Source organism: Grampus griseus, assembly GCF_964374135.1.
Source record: "Grampus griseus genome assembly, chromosome: 15".
In the NCBI taxonomy this organism is placed as follows: domain Eukaryota; kingdom Metazoa; phylum Chordata; class Mammalia; order Artiodactyla; family Delphinidae; genus Grampus; species Grampus griseus.
Genome location: NC_139009.1, coordinates 28,664,057 through 28,686,335, shown reverse-complemented (window position 1 = coordinate 28,686,335; position 22,279 = coordinate 28,664,057).

Sequence of the window (22,279 nt, the reverse complement as noted above, 5' to 3'; positions counted from 1 at the left end):
ATTCAGGAAAAGGCACAACTATGAAGACAGTAAAAAGATCATTGGTTGCTAGGAGTTAGAGGGGAAGAGGAATGAATAGGCAGAGCACAGAAGAATTCTAGGGCCGTGAAACTACTCTGTATGATACTATGGTGGTGGATACATGTCACTGTACCTTTGTTAAAACCCATAGACTATTCAACACCAAGAGTGAACTGCTAATGTAAACTATGGTGATAACAATGTGTCAACATAGAGTCATCAATTGTAGTAATTGTACCACTCTGGTGCAGGATGTTGATAGTGAGAGAGGCTGTGTGAGTGGAGAGGGTAGGAAGTATATGGGAACATTCTGTACTTTCTGCTCCATTTTGTTGTTAACCTAAAACTGATCTAAATTTTAAAGTCTGGGTTTTTTTTTGTTGTTGTTGTTTTTTGAATTTACTCTTTGGAGGCACTGGCAAATGACCCAGAGATGGGAGACAGTGGAGAGATATGTCCTTTGAAAGACAACGGCACTGCAATGAGAGCCACATTTATCTGGCTTTTGTCCTGAGAGTATTCCCCAGTCTGTGCAGCCCCTGGGGGACAGAACTCAGGCTGGAGGTGGCTGTCTTATGGAGCTGAGAAGTCAAAGGTGGAGTCTGGGAATGCCGGAGCAGCTGGATATTGAAAAGAGAAGTAGTATAAAAGAGAGTTGGGGTGGGGAACCCGAAATCTATTGTACATGAAAACTCCCCTCAAATTACTGGCAGGTATGGAACTGTGCATGCATGATGAGACTGGTAAGATACCCCAAAGAAAAACATCATCTGAAAGGCTGAAAAAGTTGACCAGAGACTTCTGCAGATGCCCACTGCCAGGGGAACAGGAATTTGGAGTTCATGTCCTGCTAAGTTAGATGGGCTTGGTAAATACCTCAGGCTGTCCATTGAATTCATGGAAGGGCTAAGCCTTAGGAGTTAAGGCTACATCCGAGGATTAAGAAACCCACCCTAAGATTAATGGCAAAACCTGTATAGTTAGGCTTCCCTGGTGGCTCAGTGGTTGGGAATCCGCCTGCCAATGCAGGGGGCATGGGTTCGAGCCCTGGTCCGGGAAGATCCAACATGCCGCGGAGCAACTAAGCCCGTGCACCACAACTACTGAGCCTGCGCTCTAGAGCCCGCATGCCACAATTACTGAAGCCCGCGCACCTAGGGCCTGTGCTTCGCAACAAGAGAAGCCACCGCAATGAGAAGCCCACGAACCACAACAAGAAGCCTGTGTACCACAACGAAGAGTAGCCCCCGCTCACTGCAAGTAGAGAAAGCCCGCTCACAGCAAGGAAGACCCAATGCAGCCAAATATAAATAAATAAAATAAATAAATTTATTATTTTAAAAAAAACCCCAAACCCCAAAAACCTGTATAGATGACCCACACAAAGCCTAAACCAGGCCTTCAACAGATAGGTGATCCATTCATAATTTAACTGCTAGAAAAAAAGTAATGCTTTTATTTTTGTTTGTTTTGAATTTTATTTTATTTATTTTTTTATACAGCAGGTTCTTATTAGTCATTCATTTTATACACATCAGTGTATACATGTCAATCCCAATCTCCCAATTCATCCCACCCCCACCCCCACCCCCCACTGCTTTCCCCCCTTGGTGTCCATATGTTTGTTCTCTACATCTGTGTCTCAATTTCTGCCCTGCAAACCGGTTCATCTGTACCATTTTTCTAGGTTTCACATGTATGTGTTAATATATGATATTTGTTTCTCTCTTTCTGACTTACTTCACTCTGTATGACAGTCTCTAGGTCCATCCACGTTTCTACAAATGACCCAATTTCATTCCTCTTCATGGCTGAGTAATATTCCATTGTATATATGTACCACTTCTTCTTTATCCATTCATCTGTTGCTGGGCATTTAGGTTGCTTCCATGACTTGACTATTGTAAATAGTACTGCAGTGAACATTGGGGTGCATGTGTCTTTTTGAATTATGGTTTTCTCTGGGTATATGCCCAGTAGTGGGATTGCTGGGTCATACGGTAATTCTATTTTTAGTCGTTTAAGGAACCTACATACTATTCTCCATAGTGGCTGCATCAATTTACATTTCCACCAACACTGCCAGAGGGTTCCCTTTTCTCCACACCCTCTCCAGCATTTGTTGTTTGTAGATTTTCTTTCTTTCTTTTTTTTTTTTTGCGGCTTGTGGGCCTCTCACTGTTGTGGCCTCTCCCATTGCGGAGCACAGGCTCTGGACGCGCAGGCTCAGCGGCCATGGCTCACAGGCCCAGCCGCTCTGTGCCATGTGGGATCCTCCCAGACCGGGGCATGAACCCGGGTCCCCTGCATCGGCAGGCGGACTCTCAACCACTGCGCCACCAGGGAAGCCCCTGTAGATTTTCTGATGATGCCGATTCTAACTGGTATGACGTGATACCTCATTGTAGTTTTGATTTGCATTTCTCTAATAATTAGTGATGTTGAGCGGCTTTTCATGTGCTTCTTGGCCATCTGTATGTCCTCTTTGGAGAAATGTCTATTTAGATCTTCTGTCCATTTTTGGATTGGGTTGTTTGTTTTTTTACTATTGAGCTGCATGAGCTGTTTATATATTTTGGAGATTAATCCTTTGTCCGTTGATTCATTTGCAAATATTTTTTCCCATTCTGAGGGTTGTCTTTTTGTCTTGCTTGTAGTTTCCTTTGCTTTGAAAAAGCTTTTAAGTTTCATTAGGTCCCATTTGTTTATTTTTGTTTTTATTTCCATTACTCTAGGAGGTGGATCAAAAAGATCTTGCTGTGATTTATGTCAAAGAGTGTTCTTCCTATGTTTTCCTCTAAGAGTTTTATAGTGTCTGGTCTTACATTTAGGTCTCTAATCCATTTTGAGTTTATCTTTGTGTATGGTGTTAGGGAGTATTCTAATTTCATTCTATTAAATGTAGCTGTCCAGTTTAACCAGCACCACTTATTGAAGAGACTGTCTTTTCTCCATTGTATATCCCTGCCTCCTTTGTCATAGATTAGTTGACCATAGGTGTGTGGGTTTATCTCTGGGCTTTGTATCCTGTTCCATTGATCTACATTTCTGTTTTTGTGCCAGTACCATATTGTCTTCATTACTGTAGCTTTGTAGTATAGTCTGAAGTCAGGGAGTCTGATTCCTCCAGCTCAGTTTTTTTCCCTCAAGACTGCTTTGGCTATTTGGGGTCTTTTGTGTCTCCATACAAATTTTAAGACTTTTTGTTCTAGTTCTGTAAAAAATGCCATTGGTAATGTGATAGGGATTGCATTGAATCTGTAGATTGCTTTGGGTAATAGAGTCATTTTCACAGTATTGATTCTTCCAATCCAAGAACATGGTATATCTCTCCATCTGTTGGTATCTTCTTTAATTTCTTTCAACAGTGTCTTATAGTTTTCTGCATACAGGTCTTTTGTCTCCCTAGGTAGGTTTATTCCTAGGTATTTTATTCTTTTTGTTGCAATGGTAAATGGGAGTGCTTCCTTAATTTCTTTTCAGATTTTTCATCATTAGTGTATAAGAATGCAAGAGATTTCTGTACATTAATTTTGTATCCTGCAACTTTACCAAATTCATTGATTAGCTCTAGTAGTTTTCTGGTGTCATCTTTAGGATTCTCTATGTATAGTATCATGTCATCTGCAAACAGTGATGGATTTACTTCTTCTTTTCCAATTTGTATTCCTTTTATTTCTTTTTCTTCTCTGATTGCCGTGGCTAGGACTTCCAAAACTATGTTGAATAATAGTGGTGAGAGTGGACATCCTTGTCTTGTTCCTGATCTTAGAGGAAATGCTTTCAGATTTTCACCATTGAGAATGATGTTTGTTGTGGGTTTGTCGTATATGGCCTTTATTATGTTGAGATAGGTTCCCTCTATGCCCACTTTCTAGAGAGTTTTTATCATAAATGGGTGTTGAATTTTGTCAAAAGCTTTTTATGCATCTATTGAGATGATCATATGGTTTTTATTCTTCAGTTTGTTAATATGGTTTATCACATTGATTGCTTTGCACATATTGAAGAATCCTTGCATCCCTGGGATAAATCCCACTTGATCATGGTGTATGATCCTTTTAATGTGTTGTTGGATTGTTTGCTAGTATTTTGTTGAGGATTTTTGCATGTATATTTATCAGTGGTATTGGTCTGTAATTTTCTTTTTTTGTAGTATCTTTGTCTGGTTTTGGTATCAGGGTGATGGTGACCTCATAGAATGAGTTTGGGAGTGTTCCTTCCTCTGCAATTTTTTGGAAGAGTTTGAGAAGGATAGGTGTTAGCTCTTCTCTAAATGTTTGATAGAATTCACCTGTGAAGCCGTCTGGTCCTGGACTTTTGTTTGTTGGAAGTTTTTTTTTTTTTTTTTTTTTGCGGTACGCGGGCCTCTCACTGTTGTGGCCTTTCCCATTGCGGAGCACTGCCTCCGGAACTGCGGGCTCAGCGGCCATGGCTCACAGGCCCAGCCGCTCCGTGGCATGTGGGATCTTCCCGGACCAGGGCACGAACCCACATCCCCTGCATCGGCAGGCAGACTCTCAACCACTGCGCCACCAGGAAAGCCCCTGTTTGAAGATTTTTAATCACAGTTTCTATTTCATTATTTGTGATTGGTCTGTTCATATTTTCTATTTCTTCCTGGTTCAGTCTTGGAAGTTTATACCTTCCTAAGAATTTGTCCATTTCTTCCAGGTTGTCCATTTTATTGGCATAGAGTTGCTTATAGTAGTCTCTTAGGATGTTTTGTATTTCTGCGGTGTCTGTTGTAACTTCTCCTTTTTCATTTCTATTTTTATTGATTTGAGTCCTCTCCCTCTTTTTCTTGATAAGTCTGGCTAATGGTTTATCAATTTTGTTTATCTTCTCAAAGAACCAGCTTTTAGTTTTATTGATCTTTGCTATTGTTTTCTTTGTTTCTATTTCATTTATTTTTGCTCTGATCTTTATGATTTCTTTCCTTCTGCTAACTTTGGGTTTTGTTTGTTCTTCTTTCTCTAGTTCCTTTAGGTGTAAGGTTAGATTGTTTACTTGAGATTTTTCTTGTTTCTTGAGGTAGGCTTGTATGGCTATAAACTTCCCTCTTAGAGCTGCTTTTGCTGCATCCCATAGGTTTTGGATTGTCGTGTTTTCATTGTCATTTGTCTCTAGGTATTTTTTGATTTCCTCTTTGATTTCTTCAGTGATCTCTTGGTTACTTAGTAACATTGTTTAGCCTCCATGTGTTTGTGTTTTTTACATTTTTTTCCCTGTAATTTATTTCTAATCTCATAGTATTGTGGTCAGAAAAGATGCTTGATATGACTTCGGTTTTCTTAAACTTACCAAGGCTTGATTTGTTACCCAAGATGTGATCTATCCTGGAGAATGTTCCATGTGCACTTGAGAAGAAAGTGTAATCTGCTGTTTTGGGATGGAATGTCCTATAAATATCAATTAAATCTATCTGGTCTATTGTGTCATTTAAAGCTTGTGTTTCCTTGTTAATTTTCTGTTTGAATGATCTGTCCTTTGGTGTAAGTGAGGTGTTAAGGTCCCCCACTATTACTGTGTTACTGTTGATTTCCTTTTTAATAGCTGTTAGCAGTTGCCTTATGTATTGAGGTGCTCCTATGTTGGGTGCATATATATTTATAATTATTATATCTTCTTGGATTAATCCCTTGATCATTATGTAGTGTCCTTCCTTGTCTCTTGTAACTTTCTTTATTTTAAAGTCTATTTTGTCTGATATGAGTATTGCTACTCCAGCTTTCTTTTGATTTCCATTTGTTTTGTTTTTTTTTTACATCTTTATTGGAGTATAATTGCTTTACAATGGTGTGTTGGTTTCTCCTTTATAACAAAGTGTATCAGTTATACATATACGTATGTCCCATATCTCTTCCCTCTTGCATCTCCCTCCCTCCCACTCTCCCTATCCCACCCCTCCAGGTGGTCACAAAGCACAGAGCTGATCTCCCTGTGCTATGCGGCTGCTTCCCACTAGCTATCTACCTTACGTTTGGTAGTGTATATATGTCTATGCCTCTCTCTCACTTTGTCGCAGCATGGAATATCTTTCTCCATCCCCTCACTTTCAGTCTGAATGTGTCCCTAGGTCTGAAGTGGGTCTCTTGTAGACAGCATATAGTTGGGTCTTGTTTTTGTATCCATTCAGCAAGCCTGTGTCTTTTGGTTGGAGCATTTAACGTTTAATTTAATTAAATGTTTAATTAATGTTTAACGTTTAATTTAATTTAATTACCTTAAACGTTAATTTAATTTAATTACCTTAAACATTCATGTTTAAGGTAATTATCGATATGTATGTTCCTATTACCATTTTCTTAATTGTTTTGGGTTTGTTTAGGTAGGTCCTTTTCTTCTCTTTTGTTTCCCATTTAGAGAAGTTCCTTTAGCATTTGTTGTAGAGCTGGTTTGGTGGTGCTGAATTCTCTTAGCTTTTGCTTGTCTGTAAAGCTTTTGATTTCTCCATCGAATCTGAATGAGATCCTTGCCAGGTAGAGTAATCTTGGTTGTAGGTTCTTCCTTTTCATCACTTTAAGTATATCATGCCACTCCCTTCTGGCTTGTAGAGTTTCTGCTGAGAAATCAGCTGTTAACCTTATGGGAGTTCCCTTGTATGTTATTTGTCATTTTTCCCTTGTTTCTTTCAATAATTTTTCTTTGTCTTTAATTTTTGCCAATTTGATTACCATGTGTCTCGGCATGTTTCTCCTTGGGTTTATCCTGTATGGGACTCTCTGCACTTCCTGGACTTGGGTGTCTATTTCCTTTCCCATGTTAGGGAAGTTTTCGACTATAATCTCTTCAAATATTTTTTTGGGTCCTTTCTGTCTCTCTTCTCCTTCTGGGACCCTATAATGTGAATGTTGTTGCATTTAGTGTTGTTCCAGAGGTCTTGTAGGCTGTCTTCATTTCTTTTCATTCTTTTTTCTTCATTCTGTCCCACAGCAGTGAATTCCACCATCCTGTCTTCCAGGTCACTTATCCATTCTTCTGCCTCAGTTATTCTGCTATTGGTTCCTTCTAGTGTAGTTTTCATTTCAGTTATTGTGTTGTTCATCTGTTTGTTCTTTAATTCTTCTAGATCTTAGTTAAACATTTCTTGCATGTTCTCGATCTGTGCCTCTATTCTTTTTCCGAGGTCCTGGATCATCTTCACTATCATTATTCTGAATTCTTTTCTGGAAGGTTGTCTATGTCCACTTCATTTAGTTGTTCTTCTGGGGTTTTATGTTGTTCCTTCATCTGGTACATAGCCCTCTGTCTTTTCATCTTGTCTATCTTTCTGTGAATGTGGTTGTTGTTCCACAGGCTGCAGGATTGTAGTTCTTCTTGCTTCTGCTGTCTGCCCTCTGGTGGATGAGGCTATCGAAGAGGCTTGTGTACGTTTCCTGATGGGAGGGACTGCTGGTGGGTAGAGCTGGCTGTTGCTTTGGTGGGCAGAGCTCAGTAAAACTTTAATCCACTTGATTGCTGATGGGTGGGGCTGAGTTTCCTCCCTGTTAATTGTTTGGCCTCAGGCAACCCAACACTGGAGCCTACCGGGGCTCTTTGGTGGGGCTAATGGCAGACTCTGGGAGGGCTCACACCAAGGAGTACTTCCCAGAACTTCTACTGCCAGTGTACTTGTCCTCACGGTGACACACAGCCACCCTCCGCCTCTGAAGGAGACCCTCCAACACTAGCAGGTAGGTCTGGTTCAGTCTCCTATGGGGTCATTGCTCCTTCCCCTGGGTCCCGATGAGCACACTACTTTGTGTGTGCCCTCCAAGAATGGAGTCTCTGTTTCCCCCAGTCCTGTCAAAGTCCTGCAATTAAATCCCGCTAACCTTCAAAGTCTGATTCTCTAGGAATTCCTCCTCCCATTGTCGGACCCCCAGATTGGGAAGCCTGACATGGGGCTCAGAACCTTCACTCCAGTGGGTGGACTTCTGTGGTATAAGTGTTCTCCAGTTTGTGAGTCACCCACCCAGCAGTTATGGGATTTGATTTTATTGTGATTGTGCCCCTCCTACCGTCTCACTGCAGCTTCTCCTTTGTCTTTGGATGTGGGGTATCTTTTTTGGTGAGTTCCAGTGTCTTCCTGTCGATGATCGTTCAGCAGTTAATTGATTCTGGTGTTCTTGCAAGAGGGAGTGAGAGCACATCCTTCTACTCTGCCATCTTGAACCAATCTCAATGCTTTTATTATTATTTTTTAAACCTTTTATTTTATATTGGAGTATAGTTGATTAACAATGTTGTGTTCCTTTCAGGTATAGGGCAAAGTGAGTCAGTTTGTATCTATTCTTTTAGAGGAAGATAACAGAATCCAGAGTTTCTAAAATGTATCATATACAGTGTTTGGACTACAATAAAAAGCAGAAAACAAACAAACAGAAAAAAACCTTTCCACAAAGTAAACTCCAGGCACAGATGTTTTCACTGGTGAATTCTGTAAAACCATTAAGAACGAAATAATACCAGTATTACACAATCTCTTACAAATAGAGAAAGAAGGATCACTCCCCAGTGTTTTGGAGATTCATCTATGGTGTGATGTATATTTATACTTCAACCTTTATCATTCTGTTATATGAATATACAAGGATTTAAAGCTGCTATGAACACTGTTAAACAAGTGTTTTGTGGACATAGATTTTTAATTTGTGCTAGTAAATATACAGGAGTGGAATTGCTAGGTTGTAGGGTAGGTGTATGTCTAATGTTATAAACTTAAATTGATCTCAACTCTATTTCTGTTCCTGCTAAAAACGCATGACACCCTTCTGGCCTTGTTCTTATCTGTAGAAGGGAAGATTCAGATTATTTGATCTCCAAAGACCCTTCTGTTTTCAAATACTATAATTATGCTATTAAGCCATTCCCAGATGTTCTATTTTTTTAAATTAATTTATTTATTTACTTTTGGCAGCGTTGGGTCTTTGTTGCTGCATGTGGGCTCTCTCCAGTTGCGGCAAGCAGGGGCTACTATTCGTTGAAGTACGTGGGCTTCTCGTTGCGGTGGCTTCTCTTGCTGTGGAGCACGGGCTTTAGGTGTGCGGGCTTCAATAGTTGTGGCACACGGGCTCAGTAGTTGTGGCTTGCGGGCTCTAGAGTGCAGGCTCAGTAGTTGTGGTGCATGGGCTTAGTTGCTCTGCGGCATGTGGTATCTTCCCAGACCAGGGCTAGAACCTGTGTCGCCAGCATTGGCAGGTGGATTCTTAACCACTGTGCCACCAGGGAAGTCCAATGTTCTAATTTTTAATTAACTTTTTTATTTGAAATAATATCAAACTTACAAAAAGTTGCAGAAATAAATATAGTACAAACATCCATATACCCCCTTTTATCTAAATTTACCTATTGTTAACATTTATCCCATTTGCTTTGTCATTTGTGCCATCTGTATGTATATAGCTATAGCCATATCTGTTTACATGGAATTTTTTCTGTACTATTTGAGGGTAAGTTCTATACACATCATGGTCCTTTATCCCTAAGTAGTTTAGTGTGTATTTCCTAGGAGTAGGGATATTTTCTTCCACAGCCACATTATAGTTATCAACTTGATAAGTTTACATTGACAAAATATTTTAATCTAATTTACTCTCCATATATAATGTTCTTTAAAGCATTTTACTCCCCTTCAATGCAGGTTTCAGTCTAGGGTCAGGTACTGCATTTAATCATCATGTCTCTTTAGCCTTCTTTAATTCGGAACATTTTCACAGTCTTTCTTTGTCTTTTATGACATTAACATTTTTGAAGAATACAGTCCCTCTACACTTTTATTGGACTTGACTTGATATATTTATTTTTTAAAATATTTTTTAATTAATTAATTTATTTATTTTGGCTGCTCTGGATCTCAGTTGTTGTATGCAGGATCCCCGATGCGGCATGTGGGCTCTTAGTTGCAGCATGCAGGCTCTTAGTTGCGGCATGCGAACCTCCCAGCTGCGGCATGCATGTGGGATCCAGCTCCCCAACCAGGGATCAAACCCGGCCCCCCCGCCTTGGTAGCATGGAGTCCCACCTACTGGACCACCAGGGAACTCCCCCATCTTCATTTTTATTTTAATAGAAAATTCCTCATTTTATGTCTGCCTGATTTTTCCTCTGCCTGATTAGATTCAGGTTATTCATTCTCAGCTGAAGTACTGCATGAGTAGATGATGTTGGGTCACGTTTGAGGTATCACGTGGCAGTTGCATTTTAACAGAGACAGAAGCTCTCATCTGAAGGGATAACGTTTTAAGCATGATTTTCAGGATTTGGTGTTGGAGATACAGCACATTTTCTGCTGAATTCTCACTTGACCTTTTATTCATTCACACAACAAGTATTTATTGAGTATCTGCTATGTACCAGACACTGTCCTAGATGCTGAGAATACCGTGGCAAACTAAAAAGGCACTGTTTCTTTCCTTGTTGAGTTTATATTTTCATCAGAGGTTTAGACAAGAAACAAATAAACAAATACTGTAATGTGGATCTTGAGAGGAGGAATGAAAATACAAAGATGATGTGGTGGACAGTGGCAGGGGCCATAGGGTTTGCAGGGGCTAATTTAGTCATTTGAACTGAGACCTGAATGACCAGAAGGAACCAGGTACGAAGGCCCTAAGGCAAGACAGGGAAAGGAAAAATTTAGGGTGAAATCACAAAACCCTCAGAAATCCATTTCCAAGGTCATTCTTGAACTTAATTTCACCATTCTCTGTGCAATTTCCAAAACATCAACTTCAATTTCATTCCATTTCATTACTTTTCCTATCCTTCCATCGTACCTGCTTTAGTACCTCTGCTCCAACAATTTTTAAAGAATCACTGAGATTTTCAATCTCAATGACCCTACGTTTTTTTCATTTCCTACCACCCTCATGTCTGCATTTCTGTCCTTAGGATTCTATGGTCATGCATCCTAAACTCCTTGACTCCTCCTCCATCATAATCATCTGGCTGAATTCCAGCCATGGCTAACCTCAACTACCGACCTCATCCTCACCTGCTGCTGAGCTGCTCAAGACTGCCTGGGAAGAACACATAATATTCTGACTTGTGTCCTATTAAATTCATGGCCATAATCTCACAGGCAGTCAACACCACCTACTGCTTCATTCTGCCCTCTTGTGTTTGCTCTCTCACTCTTCAAAAGACTGCTCACATTTGCCCCTCTGTCTTCTCCCCGTCCATGTCAATCCCTCCCCCACAGCCTCCACTATCCCCTGTTGATTTTGCCTCACATTTTCTATAGAAGATAAGAACCAGTTCAACAGGAATACTCTCATCCTTACACAACCAAGTCTACAAAATAATCTGCAGGTATAGCCTCACCTTTCCTTTCTGTTTCAGAAATTCTCTGTGCCCCTGTACCATCCCTTCTTTGCCTTGCAAATAGCAATTTCTCTTCTCTTCTGGAACATTCTTATCAGAATTCTAACATGCTCTAAAATCTTTCGTCTTGAAAAACAGACCGAAAAAACTTTCTCCCATGATTCCATATTTCCATCTAGTTACTGCCTCAAATTTTTGCTTCCCTTCACATGCAAACTTCTTGAAAGTTGTTCATATTCGCAGTCCCCACTTTCTTATTCTCTCTCTCACCTTTTCTAATGGGATTTGGTCCTCACTACTCCTGAAACTGCTCCTGCCAAGGTCACCTGGCAGTGACCTTGGCAAAGTCAAGTGCAAGGACTACTTTTCTCTTGACCTCTTACTTGACCTTTCAGTGCATTTGACACGTTCTCTTTCTTGAAACCTTCTCTTCTTGTGGCTACCCAGACAGCATAACGGCACCCTCTCTGGTTTTCTCCCATCTCACTGACGACTCCTTCTCCATTTCCTTTGCTCGCATCTCCTCCTTTGCTTCACCTCTATTTGTTGGTGTCCCCAGGGCTCAGTCCCGGTCCCTTTTCTCTATTTTACTCTCTTCCTAGGTGATCCATTGATTCCCATGCTTCTCCCTTCACCCATATTCCAATAACCTTTCTTCTGCACATGAGAGTCTCTAACCCCAAGCACTAGATTTCTGAGGCCACTGTCAAAGAGGGTGGTAGATTTGCAGTGTGGTCTCTTCCCCTTGACCGCAACAGTGACTATCCTGACTGGTTAGCAAATTAAGATCTGATATGAGACAAAAAATATATAAAATTTATGATTTGAAAAGACTAGCACACATCATTAAAAAACATTTCTTATGGTAAATTATTTTATGATTTCAGCATGGAAAGCTCATTTCCTACCACACATAGCCAAATGCACTGCAGTTTGTTTTAGTTTCAAGCTTCCTGGCTCTAAATTTAAAAGTGAGCTCAAGTCAACCAGAGTGCAGATTCTCTGTGTGTGGCCTGCCCGCCCTCCTTCCTTCCCTAATTTTGTAGTTGGAAACACCTTAAAAGGAAAAATAACTCCCCTTTGGGCAAAATGAAGCAAAAATGTAAACCGCTTCTTATGCTATCTTGAATGAATGTATGTTTCCCATCATTACATTTTGTGGTTCAGTGTAGGCTCTTGAGAGAAAATGGAGAAAAGAAGTAGAAAAATATCAAAGCACATGCATAAAATCATAAAAATAGAAGAGAGGGCTATGTGAGAGCTTACTGAGAAAAAAAAGTAAACTGGTCTATTTAGTTCTCATGCCAGATGAATTTTTAGCATCTCTAAGAATAGGTTGGTAAGAATTAAAAAAATGAGCTTTCTGCATCAAGCTTCCCAGTCTCTGCAGAATTCAGGTTGCTATTTACTCTTTGTGTCTTTGCACAATTGGCCTAACCCCTAATTCAGTCCTCTTGTCTAGAGGACTTATTTCTTTAGTGAAGTCTCCCTTCATTCACCGCGTACAAGTGCCATTCTACCCTCCAGAGCAAAGGAGAGATTCTCCTTACCCCCTACCACATCTGCTCAGATGTCTAGATAATACTCTGGAAATTCCCGCAGAAGTGCCCATACATAGAAACTACAAAGTTTGGAAGAACCCTAATTATGAATCACTGTGAGGTTGCTAGAAGGTTCTGGAAGGAGAAGCAGGAAGGATAGCTTTGTGGAAGTTAATCTTGGGGAAAAGGGGCTGATGTACCTTTTTTTAAAAACTCTGGGTTTTATGCCATATTCTGGAAAATGTCTTCATTATGCCTGTTTCCCAGTTGCAGAGGTGGGTTTGGGGGTGAAGAAAGGAAGGAGAGGGTGTTTCTGAAGATCGTGCAATATGTGTTTTGTTGTCTCCAAAGCAACTGGTCACTTCAGTTTATCATTCAGGTTTTGTATTTTACAGCCACGATCTGTGAGGTTATAACCTTTGAGCTCTGTGCAAAGGCACATTAATACATTATATAAAATTAACAACCTCCCTCTCCTTGCTCTCAAAGACTTTTGCAAAGAGGCAGATGGCATAAAGAAAGAGGTTGTTAAACAATGAAAGTCTAAGGGGCACATGTAATAAATTCCTCCTCGAGCAAATAGTGCACAACCAGAAAATAGGGTAATGAGTGAGATGGAGAATGGGTAAATCAATGAAGTCAACAGCAGTGAAAAAAAGAGAAGAAGAAGAAAGAGGTGAGGAGAAAAGTTAGGGTGCACTGAATGCTTTATAAGCTCTGGTCATCTGGTGGAAGGTGTCAAACCATCATTGAGCCCATGAGAGAAATGGCTATGCCTAAGAATGATAATCACTGGAACGTGGGAGTCTTACAAGGAGGGTGAGGCAAGTAAGTTGGAGTTTAGATCTCTTTTCCTTTCGCTCCTTTTTTTTTTTAAACACAGCTTTATTGAGATATAATTTACATACCATAAAATCTGTTCATTTAAAGTGTACAATTCAATGGTTTTTACAGAGTTGTGCAAACATCACCATAATCTAAGTTTACAACATTTTTATCATCCCCCAAAGAAACCCCAGTACCAGTTAGTAGTCACTCCCATTCTGTCCTCCCCCCAGCCCCTGGTAACCATTTGTCTCCTTTTGGTCTCTATGGATTTGCCTCCTCTGGGCATTTCATACAAATGGAATCATATAACATATGGTCTTTTGTATATAACATATGGCTGACTTCTTTCACTAGGCCTAACATGTATAAGGTTCATTCATGTTGTGGCATGTATCAGTGCTTTATTCCTTTTATGGTTAAATAATATTCCTTCATGGAATATTATTTGGGCTGTTTTCACTTTTTGGCTATTATGCATTTGAATAAGGCTGCTATGAACATTCATGTACAAGTTTTTGTGTGGACAGCTGTTTTCATTTCTTTGGGATAGATACCCAGGAATGAAATTGCTAGGTCATGTGGTAACTCTGTTTAACATTTTGAGGAACTGCCAAACTACAGCGTGATTCCACTATTTTACATTTCCACCAGTGAGGCATGAGAGTTCCAATTTCTCCACATCCTTACCACTTGTTACTGTCTGTCTTTTTTTTTTTTTTTTTTTGTGGTACACGGGCCTCTCACTGTTGTGGCCTCTCCCGTTGCAGAGCGCAGGCTCAGCGGCCATGGCTCACGGGCCCAGCTGCTCTGTGGCATGTAGGATCTTCCCGGACCGGGGCACGAACCCGTGTCCCCTGCATTGGCAGGCAGACTCTCAACCACTGCACCACCAGGGAAGCCCCTGTCTGTCTTTTGATTGTAGCCATCCTAGTGGGTATGAAGGGATGCCTCATTGTCATTTTGATTGGCATTTCTATAATGACTAATGAAGCTGAGTATCTTTTCATGTACTTTTTAGCCATTTTTCCTGTCTTGCCACCACACATTCATTCATTATCCCCCAATCTTCCATCCTCCCCTCTCTCTGAAGATGTAGCACAAAACCTGGGTAGGCAGGACCTGTATTGAGAGGCTGTTTTGTATGCTGAAACTGTCTCTCAAGGAAACCCAAGGACAAGTTCGTTACTATTGATTCTGAACCATTAAAATTACGAATTTTCATTTAATTCAAGCTAACAGACTTTTAGTAAGTACTTTCAAGGTACTTATGTTCAAACTAGTGGAATATTATGGGCTTACTGACCATCAGGCTTGACATCTGATGGAGAAGACAAATTATATCCATCAATAAGTGTAAAGTAGGAAGAATTAAGTAAACATCATAAGTTAAGTACTAAAGTGCTATCTATGGAAGAAGAGAAAGCCTTCAAAATGGGCGTACTGTTTGATTCAGCAATCCACTACTAGAAATCTATCCCAAGGAAATAAATACATATTTCCACACAAGTTTAGGTACGTGGGTGTTTACCCAAGTGTTATTTCTAATTGTGAAAAATCAAACACTTCAATAGGTAGGTAAATAAATTGCCACACATCCATGTAATAATTATGCATTTATTTTAAATGATTTACAAGTATATTTATGAGAAATATATGTATATAATTCATGCAGAAAGTATGAGAAATCTCCAGGGCCCAGAAAAGAAAAAAGGAAAATGAAAACCAGAATGGTAAACAGGTGAGCTGGTGCCACAGCAGGACTGGGGAGAAAGGGTTGGGGAGGGACTGTTAGGTTTAGTGATGTAGGGATTTAGGTTTTAACATTCATATGGGCAGGAGATAAGAGCTAGGGTCTGCTAAATGTACTGCCCAGTGTAAAGCCAGTCGCCTTGAAGGACTACAGTCTCAAGAAGGATGTGGATTAGGGCAAAATCCCACTCAGCAGCAGAAGTAACATGGAACTCTGTCATTTCAGATAGTCTCTGGGTAGAAAAAATAAGTTTATTTTGAAAATTTATGATCATGGACCTGCAACTCATATGGGTTTGGGGTCCAAATTGTACTATCTGAGTTCAAGAGGAGCCCAAGGTAGGAAATTGTTTTAAAAAGTCTCTTAGCCAGAGTCACCAGGTTCAGAAGCATTTTATGATTACCCAATTATTTGTAGTTGTAAGTTCTCCTATTTTTTATTTTATTTTATTTTTTTGAAGGAATGTTATCTTTTTTAAAATAAATTTTATTTATTTATTTTTGGCTGCGTTGGGTCTTTGTTGCTGCTTGCAGGCTTTCTCTAGTTGTAACGAGCAGGGGCTACTCTTCATTGAAGTGAGCGGGCTTCTCATTGCGGTGGCTTCTCTTGTTGTGGAGCACGGGCTGTAGGTGCGTGGGCTTCAGTAGTTGTGGCATGCAGGCTCTAGAGCGCAGGCTCAGTAGTTGTGGCACACAGGCTTAGTTGCTCCATGGCATGTGGGATCTTCCTAGACCAGGGATTGAACCCGTGTCCCCTGCACTGGCAGGTGGATTCTTAACCACTGTGCCACCAGGGAAGTCCCTCTCTTATTTTTTAAATTGAAGTATAGTTGATATCATGTAAGTTACAGGTGTACCATATAGTGATTCACAATTTTTAAAGGTTATACTCCATTTATAGTTATTATAAAATATTGGCTATATTCTCTGTGTTGTAAGGTCCTCATTTTTTATCAGCTTCTTTGAACCACTGTCATTTATTTGATTAATTGCCTGGCAGTTTGGGTTTGTAAACACCCACCCATTCTTGTAAACAAAGAATCTGCAATTCTTTGTAGCTCCACTCAACTTTTTACTGGCTCCATCTATGCTTTCCTTTTCTCTTTAGTATTTAAAAATGTTGCACCTTCTTCAGGTATCATAGCACATCCTGCTTTAACCATCATTATTTATTTTTTTAGAGGAGTTAGTGCATTTCATTCCCAATTTGTAAAAAATATATTTTTATTATTGTTGTGACAAGACTACCACTACTTTTGGAATTTTCTGCTCTAGGTTTCTGCTAACTTGTACTACTTCAAGGTAGTGTAACATATTTTAACAGAAACTCAATATTTTTTGGAAGACTTGTTCATTGCTTTAGAAACTCATCTGGCTGGATAGTCTTGTTTTTGTTCTTTCAGATGATTTTACTTTTGAGTTGCAGTTCAAGTTTGGAGGTGGTGTCCTCCACAACAGTTGTCCCGCAGGTGGCAATGAGAGGGGTGAGAAGCTGGGAAATGATGTCTTGTGAGAGAGTGTTTAAGGTCCTGGAGATGATCCATCTGAAAAACCGAGAACCCAGGAAAGCCAGAAGGACTGTCCCCAAATATCAGGATAATGAGAGGGAGAATAATCAAGGAAGTTCTAGCTTTAATATGCAGAAGAAAATGTTAATTAGAGCCATGCAACAACCAGATATATCATTGCAGGTGAGGTGCTTTTTATCAGTGGGGTTTGAGGAATCATGCACAGGCTTCAAGCCCAGACCAAAACTTTGCTCCCTTTTAGACCTGAACAAGACATATTCCATAGTAGGAAGAAAAAATAAGTGTGTGAATTGTATACACAGTTGTCTTAAAATTTAATGGGTTTAATTATGAGATGAACCATGGAAATAGGGTACCATTATATTTTATGCCTATTTTTGTCTCTTTCCTTTAGGGGAAGAGGATTTTCTGTGATGTTTCTAAGGTTCTTTTTACTATTTAAACGTCCTTACCTTTGGGGCTTCGTGTGTGGAAGAATAAGACAACACTTTGGACAAGTAGCTTTTATTTTCTCTTTACTCTTTGGATTAGACATTGAAGTATACAAATTAGAAAATATGAAGGGTATTTTGTTTCTAAGAAATATTAATTCATTTATAATACATATATATATATTTTTTGTTGTTTGTTTGTTTTGTTTTTTTGTGATACGTGGGCCTCTGACTGTTGTGGCCTCTCCCGCTGCGGAGCACAAGCTCCGGACGCGCAGGCCCAGCGGCCGTGGCTCACGGGACCAGCCGCTCCACGGCAATGTGGGATCCTCCCGGACTGGGGCACGAACCCGTGTCCCCTGCATCGGCAGGCGGACTCCCAACCACTGCGCCACCAGGAAAGCCCCTATAATACATACATACACATGAATATGATTGGTTCTTTGCTTTTGTCAACTCCTAAAGAAATTTGGTTATAGTCTCTAAACTAGAGAAAGTTTCTCTTGTAAAGAGAAACCCTTACAAGAAAGCAAAAGAAAACAAAGCAGAAAGGAAAATAGCAAAACCCTGATCAGATGTCAGTTGTCCCAAAGTTCCACAATGGGGCACTATTGAGTTTTACAAGTTGCCCTTTTCAATGGGTAGAAAGGGAACCTTGCTATAAGTGATCACCTAAAAGGCAATGCTTTGGTTTCTCATAAAAGAATTATGTATTATGTATTTTTCTTAAGTGACGATAACAAGTCCTCATCAAAGAGCTGTGTATATATTTGTATAACCTCGCTTCAGAAGTGCCACAGTCTTCTGTTAAAAGGTATCAGTTGGGCCAGGATTCTTTGGAGATGTGAACAAGCATAGGGAAATTTAAAAATATGCAAGTGGTGTGCTGAAGGAAAATTTCTCTTCTAGGCTTTGCATTTGTGAATTATTTCAGTTGTTAGATTATTTTTTAAGTATTCCAAAGGCCCTAAAATCCCACCAACTTTGAGTCTTTTCAAATATAGTGCTGTGTGCCAATTTTCGGTTGAGATATGATATATAAATAACCTGTGAGTTCAGGTAATTTGGTGAAGAGAGCAGACTGATTGTTTGGCACTGTGTATGTAGACTGGATGATTAATTTTTGGTTCTATTTTCTTTTAAAGTTATTCTTTTGTCGTTATTAATGAATATATTTAGGCATGTATTTTTCTTAATTATGTTTTTGTTTCCTTTTGGATGAAATAGCTCTTGTGTAAGAGAGCAGTTTTGAAAAGGAAGGGGAAAATTGAATGTGTTAATGCAAAACATGTTTTTATCCAGTCCTTACTGAGCTTACAGAAGTATGGTATTTAGAGACATGGAGAGTTTCAGAGGACACTTTGTTCGAACTGCATCCGGCGGATCAAAAGTATCCTAGCAGGAAAGCCATTTGGCTCCTACTTGCCTACACCCAGGGAAGGACAATGCTTTGCCTGCCAAGGCAACCACTTCAAACAGTAAATTCTCAAAGATCTCGTCCCTTTGGCCTCAAAAGGGACAAGATATGCTGATCTCTGAGTACCATCACAGCTGCAATAGCACTGACCATCTATCTCTCCTCTAAAGTGTGACCTCCTGGAAGACAGGACAGTGCCTTAGTCATTATCACACCCCCGGCACAATGCCTGGAAGATAGTAGCTATTGAAGAAGTGCTGGTTGCTGCATTAATATTTCTGGGGACTGGAATGGCTTGTGGTTCCAGCCTCTCCGTCATTGCTATGTCACTATTCTCACCTGAGCACAATGGAGCTGTTCTTTAAAGACCATCACATACATATACCAAGCAGAGCTAATTTAATGGGGAGAAAGAGAGCCAGTGTTCTTTCTGGGATTTAAAAGCTAAAATGCTAGCACTTTGAAAAGATTAAGGCCAATTTTTAATAATCCAAACTAGACTTTTTCTGGAATTACTATCAAGCTCATCTGCTCCTTCTGTGCAACCTTTTGTTCTCCTCTTTGAAGCCCAGGCTGCCTGCCTGTCTGTGGCCTGAGACATTCCTCCCGATGTCTATGATCTTGTAACACTTAGCTGAAGTGGCTTTGCTGTGACATGAATTTCTTCTGCACTCCTGTCATTTGAGCCTGAGATCATTTCATTTGGAGCATTACCTCCTTCTGCCTGTTGGGGCCATGTTTTCCATTTTGAAAAATAATCCACTTACTGAAGAACAAGCAATCACACAGCTCGATAGACCTTGCTTCTCCCAGTCATCAAAGAGTTCTCTGTGGAGTCACACTTCATGTTTTTCTGTCTCTCCCCCTTTCATCTGCTTCTCTTTCTTTCCTCATGTCTGTCCTTCAGTCCTTTTGGAATTACAGAGGATCTTATGGTCCGATTTCAGTTTTTAGATTCACGTATCTCTTTCAAGCCACATACCCTTTGAGAATATCTAAGCATTGAATCTTCCCGCTCTTTTCTCTGATTTATTTGAAATTCTCTCAGGTTGCAAACAACTTTTTTCCTGATCATAAAAGTAAAATTGGTTCATTGGCAAAAATTTGGAAAATACAGAAGAGTACTGACAGAAAAAAAAAAAAAAACCCACCAGTTTGTATTCATGTCCCTCAGAGGATTCTATTTTGTACTTTGGGGTGTGTGTGTGAGTGTGTATATGTATTATGTATGTATGTATGTAAGTCCTAAGAATATGTCTTGGGGCTTCCCTGGTGGTGCAGTGATTGAGAATCTGCCTGCTAGTGCAGGGGACACGTGTTCGAGCCCTGGTCTGGGAGGATCCCACATACTGTGGAGCAACTGGGCCCGTGAGCCACAACTGCTGGGCCTGTGTGTCTGGAGCCTGTGCTCTGCAACAAGAGAGGCCTCAACAGTGAGAGGCCCACGCATCGCGATGAAGAGTGGCCCCCACTCACCGCAACTGGAGAGGGCCCTCGCACAGAAGCGAAGACCCAACACAGCCAAAACTAAAATAAATAAATTAAAAAAAAAAAAGTTAGTAGGCTTTCAAAATGACATTTAAAAAAAAAAAAAGAATATGCCTTGACCCTCTCCTTAAGTGTGTGTACCATTGTCTTTGTGTTTGGGGGTAGCAAAATATGAGGCCACATAAAAAGCCCCATGTAATATTCTGCTTTCATATAAATATGTATAATCTACATACACTATAATAGGATGATATTTTGAAGTATTAATTGATTAATATTTTCTCCCTATACTTTTTTTTTTTTAACATCTTTATTGGAGTATAATTGCTTTACAATGGTATGTTAGTTTCAGCTTCACAACAAAATGAATCAGTTATATATATACATATGTTCCCGTATCTCTTCCCGCTTGCGTCTCCCTCCCTCCCACCCTCCCTATCCCACCCCTCCAGGCGGTCACAAAGCACCGAGCTGATCTCCCTGTGCTATGCGGCTGCTTCCCACTAGCTATCTACCTTACGTTTGGTAGTGTATATATGTCCATACCTCTTTATCGCTTTGTCACCGTTTACCCTTCCCCCTCCCCATAGCCTCAAGTCCATTCTCTAGTAAGTCTGTGTCTTTATCCCTATACTTTTTACTCCTGTTACCTTTCCCCAGATGGGTCAGGAGACAGGAACCCCTTTGCTTCATGGGAGGCTGTTAGGATGGAACCAGATAACAAAAGCTGTTAAGTTCTTGATTTTTAATTTCAAGAACTATAATCCAGGTGTGAGACTGAGGGATCAGGGAAAAAATAGGTGATCACCTCAACTCTCCCCAATATCTTTTCCCCTTTCCACTACAAATAGTGAGGACATATGACAAAAATTGTGTTAGGAAATATAACAAGAGAAAGATCCCAATGACAACAGCAACAATAACAAAAATTATCAAGAAATAAACTTCAAAAGAAATGTACAGGACTAACATACAGAAAATCATTATAAAAATGACTACTGAGGCTCAGACAAAAAGGAATAAATGTATAGACATGCCTTGCTATTGGATGACAGGAAGACTTAATATTACAAAGATGTTAATTCTCCCTAAATTAATTTGTAAAGTTCGTGCAATCCTAATAAAATCCCATCTTGATTATTTGTGAAATTTGATAATCTCAAAGATCAAATGGAAGAATAAACATGCTGGGATATTTAGGAAATTCTGAGTTGGAAGGGATGAGAAAACTTGCTCTACCACAAATATATTATGAAGCTAAAATTTATATAATATAATATAACTATTTTTATTATAAAATGTATTATGAAACTATGAAGATTTTTGCAGTGTGCTACTGGTGTGGGAATAAATAATCTGATCAATGGAACAGAACTGAGCTCTGAAATAGACCCCAAGGTACACAGAAATTTTGTTTCCCCAAATTTACTTCAATAATTTCCCAATTTTCTTTATTATAATCCTCCTTCTTCTTCTATTAGCCTCTTTCTAGCCTTTCTCCTCAAAACATCCAGAGTTATTGCCTAAAATAACATCCAGAGTTATTGCCTATATAAACCTTTGGCTTAAAAGCTTTTGATGGTTTTCCACCATAATTCAAAAAGAGTCATGTGCCACAATGTTCATTGCAGCTCTGTTTACAATAGCCAGGACATGGAAGCAACCTAAGCGTCCATCGACAGATGAATGGATAAAGAAGATGTGGCACATATATACAATGGAATATTACTCAGCCATAAAAGGAAACGAAATTGAGTTATTTGTAGTGAGGTGGATGGATCTAGAGTCTGTCATACAAAGTGAAGTAAGTCAGATGGAGAAAAACAAATACCATATGCTAACACATATACATGGAATCTAAAAAAAAAAAAAAATGGTTCTGAAGAACCTAGGGGTAGGACAGGAATAAAGACGCAGACAAAGAGAATGGACTTGAGGACACGGGGAGGGGGAAGGGTAAGCTGGGAC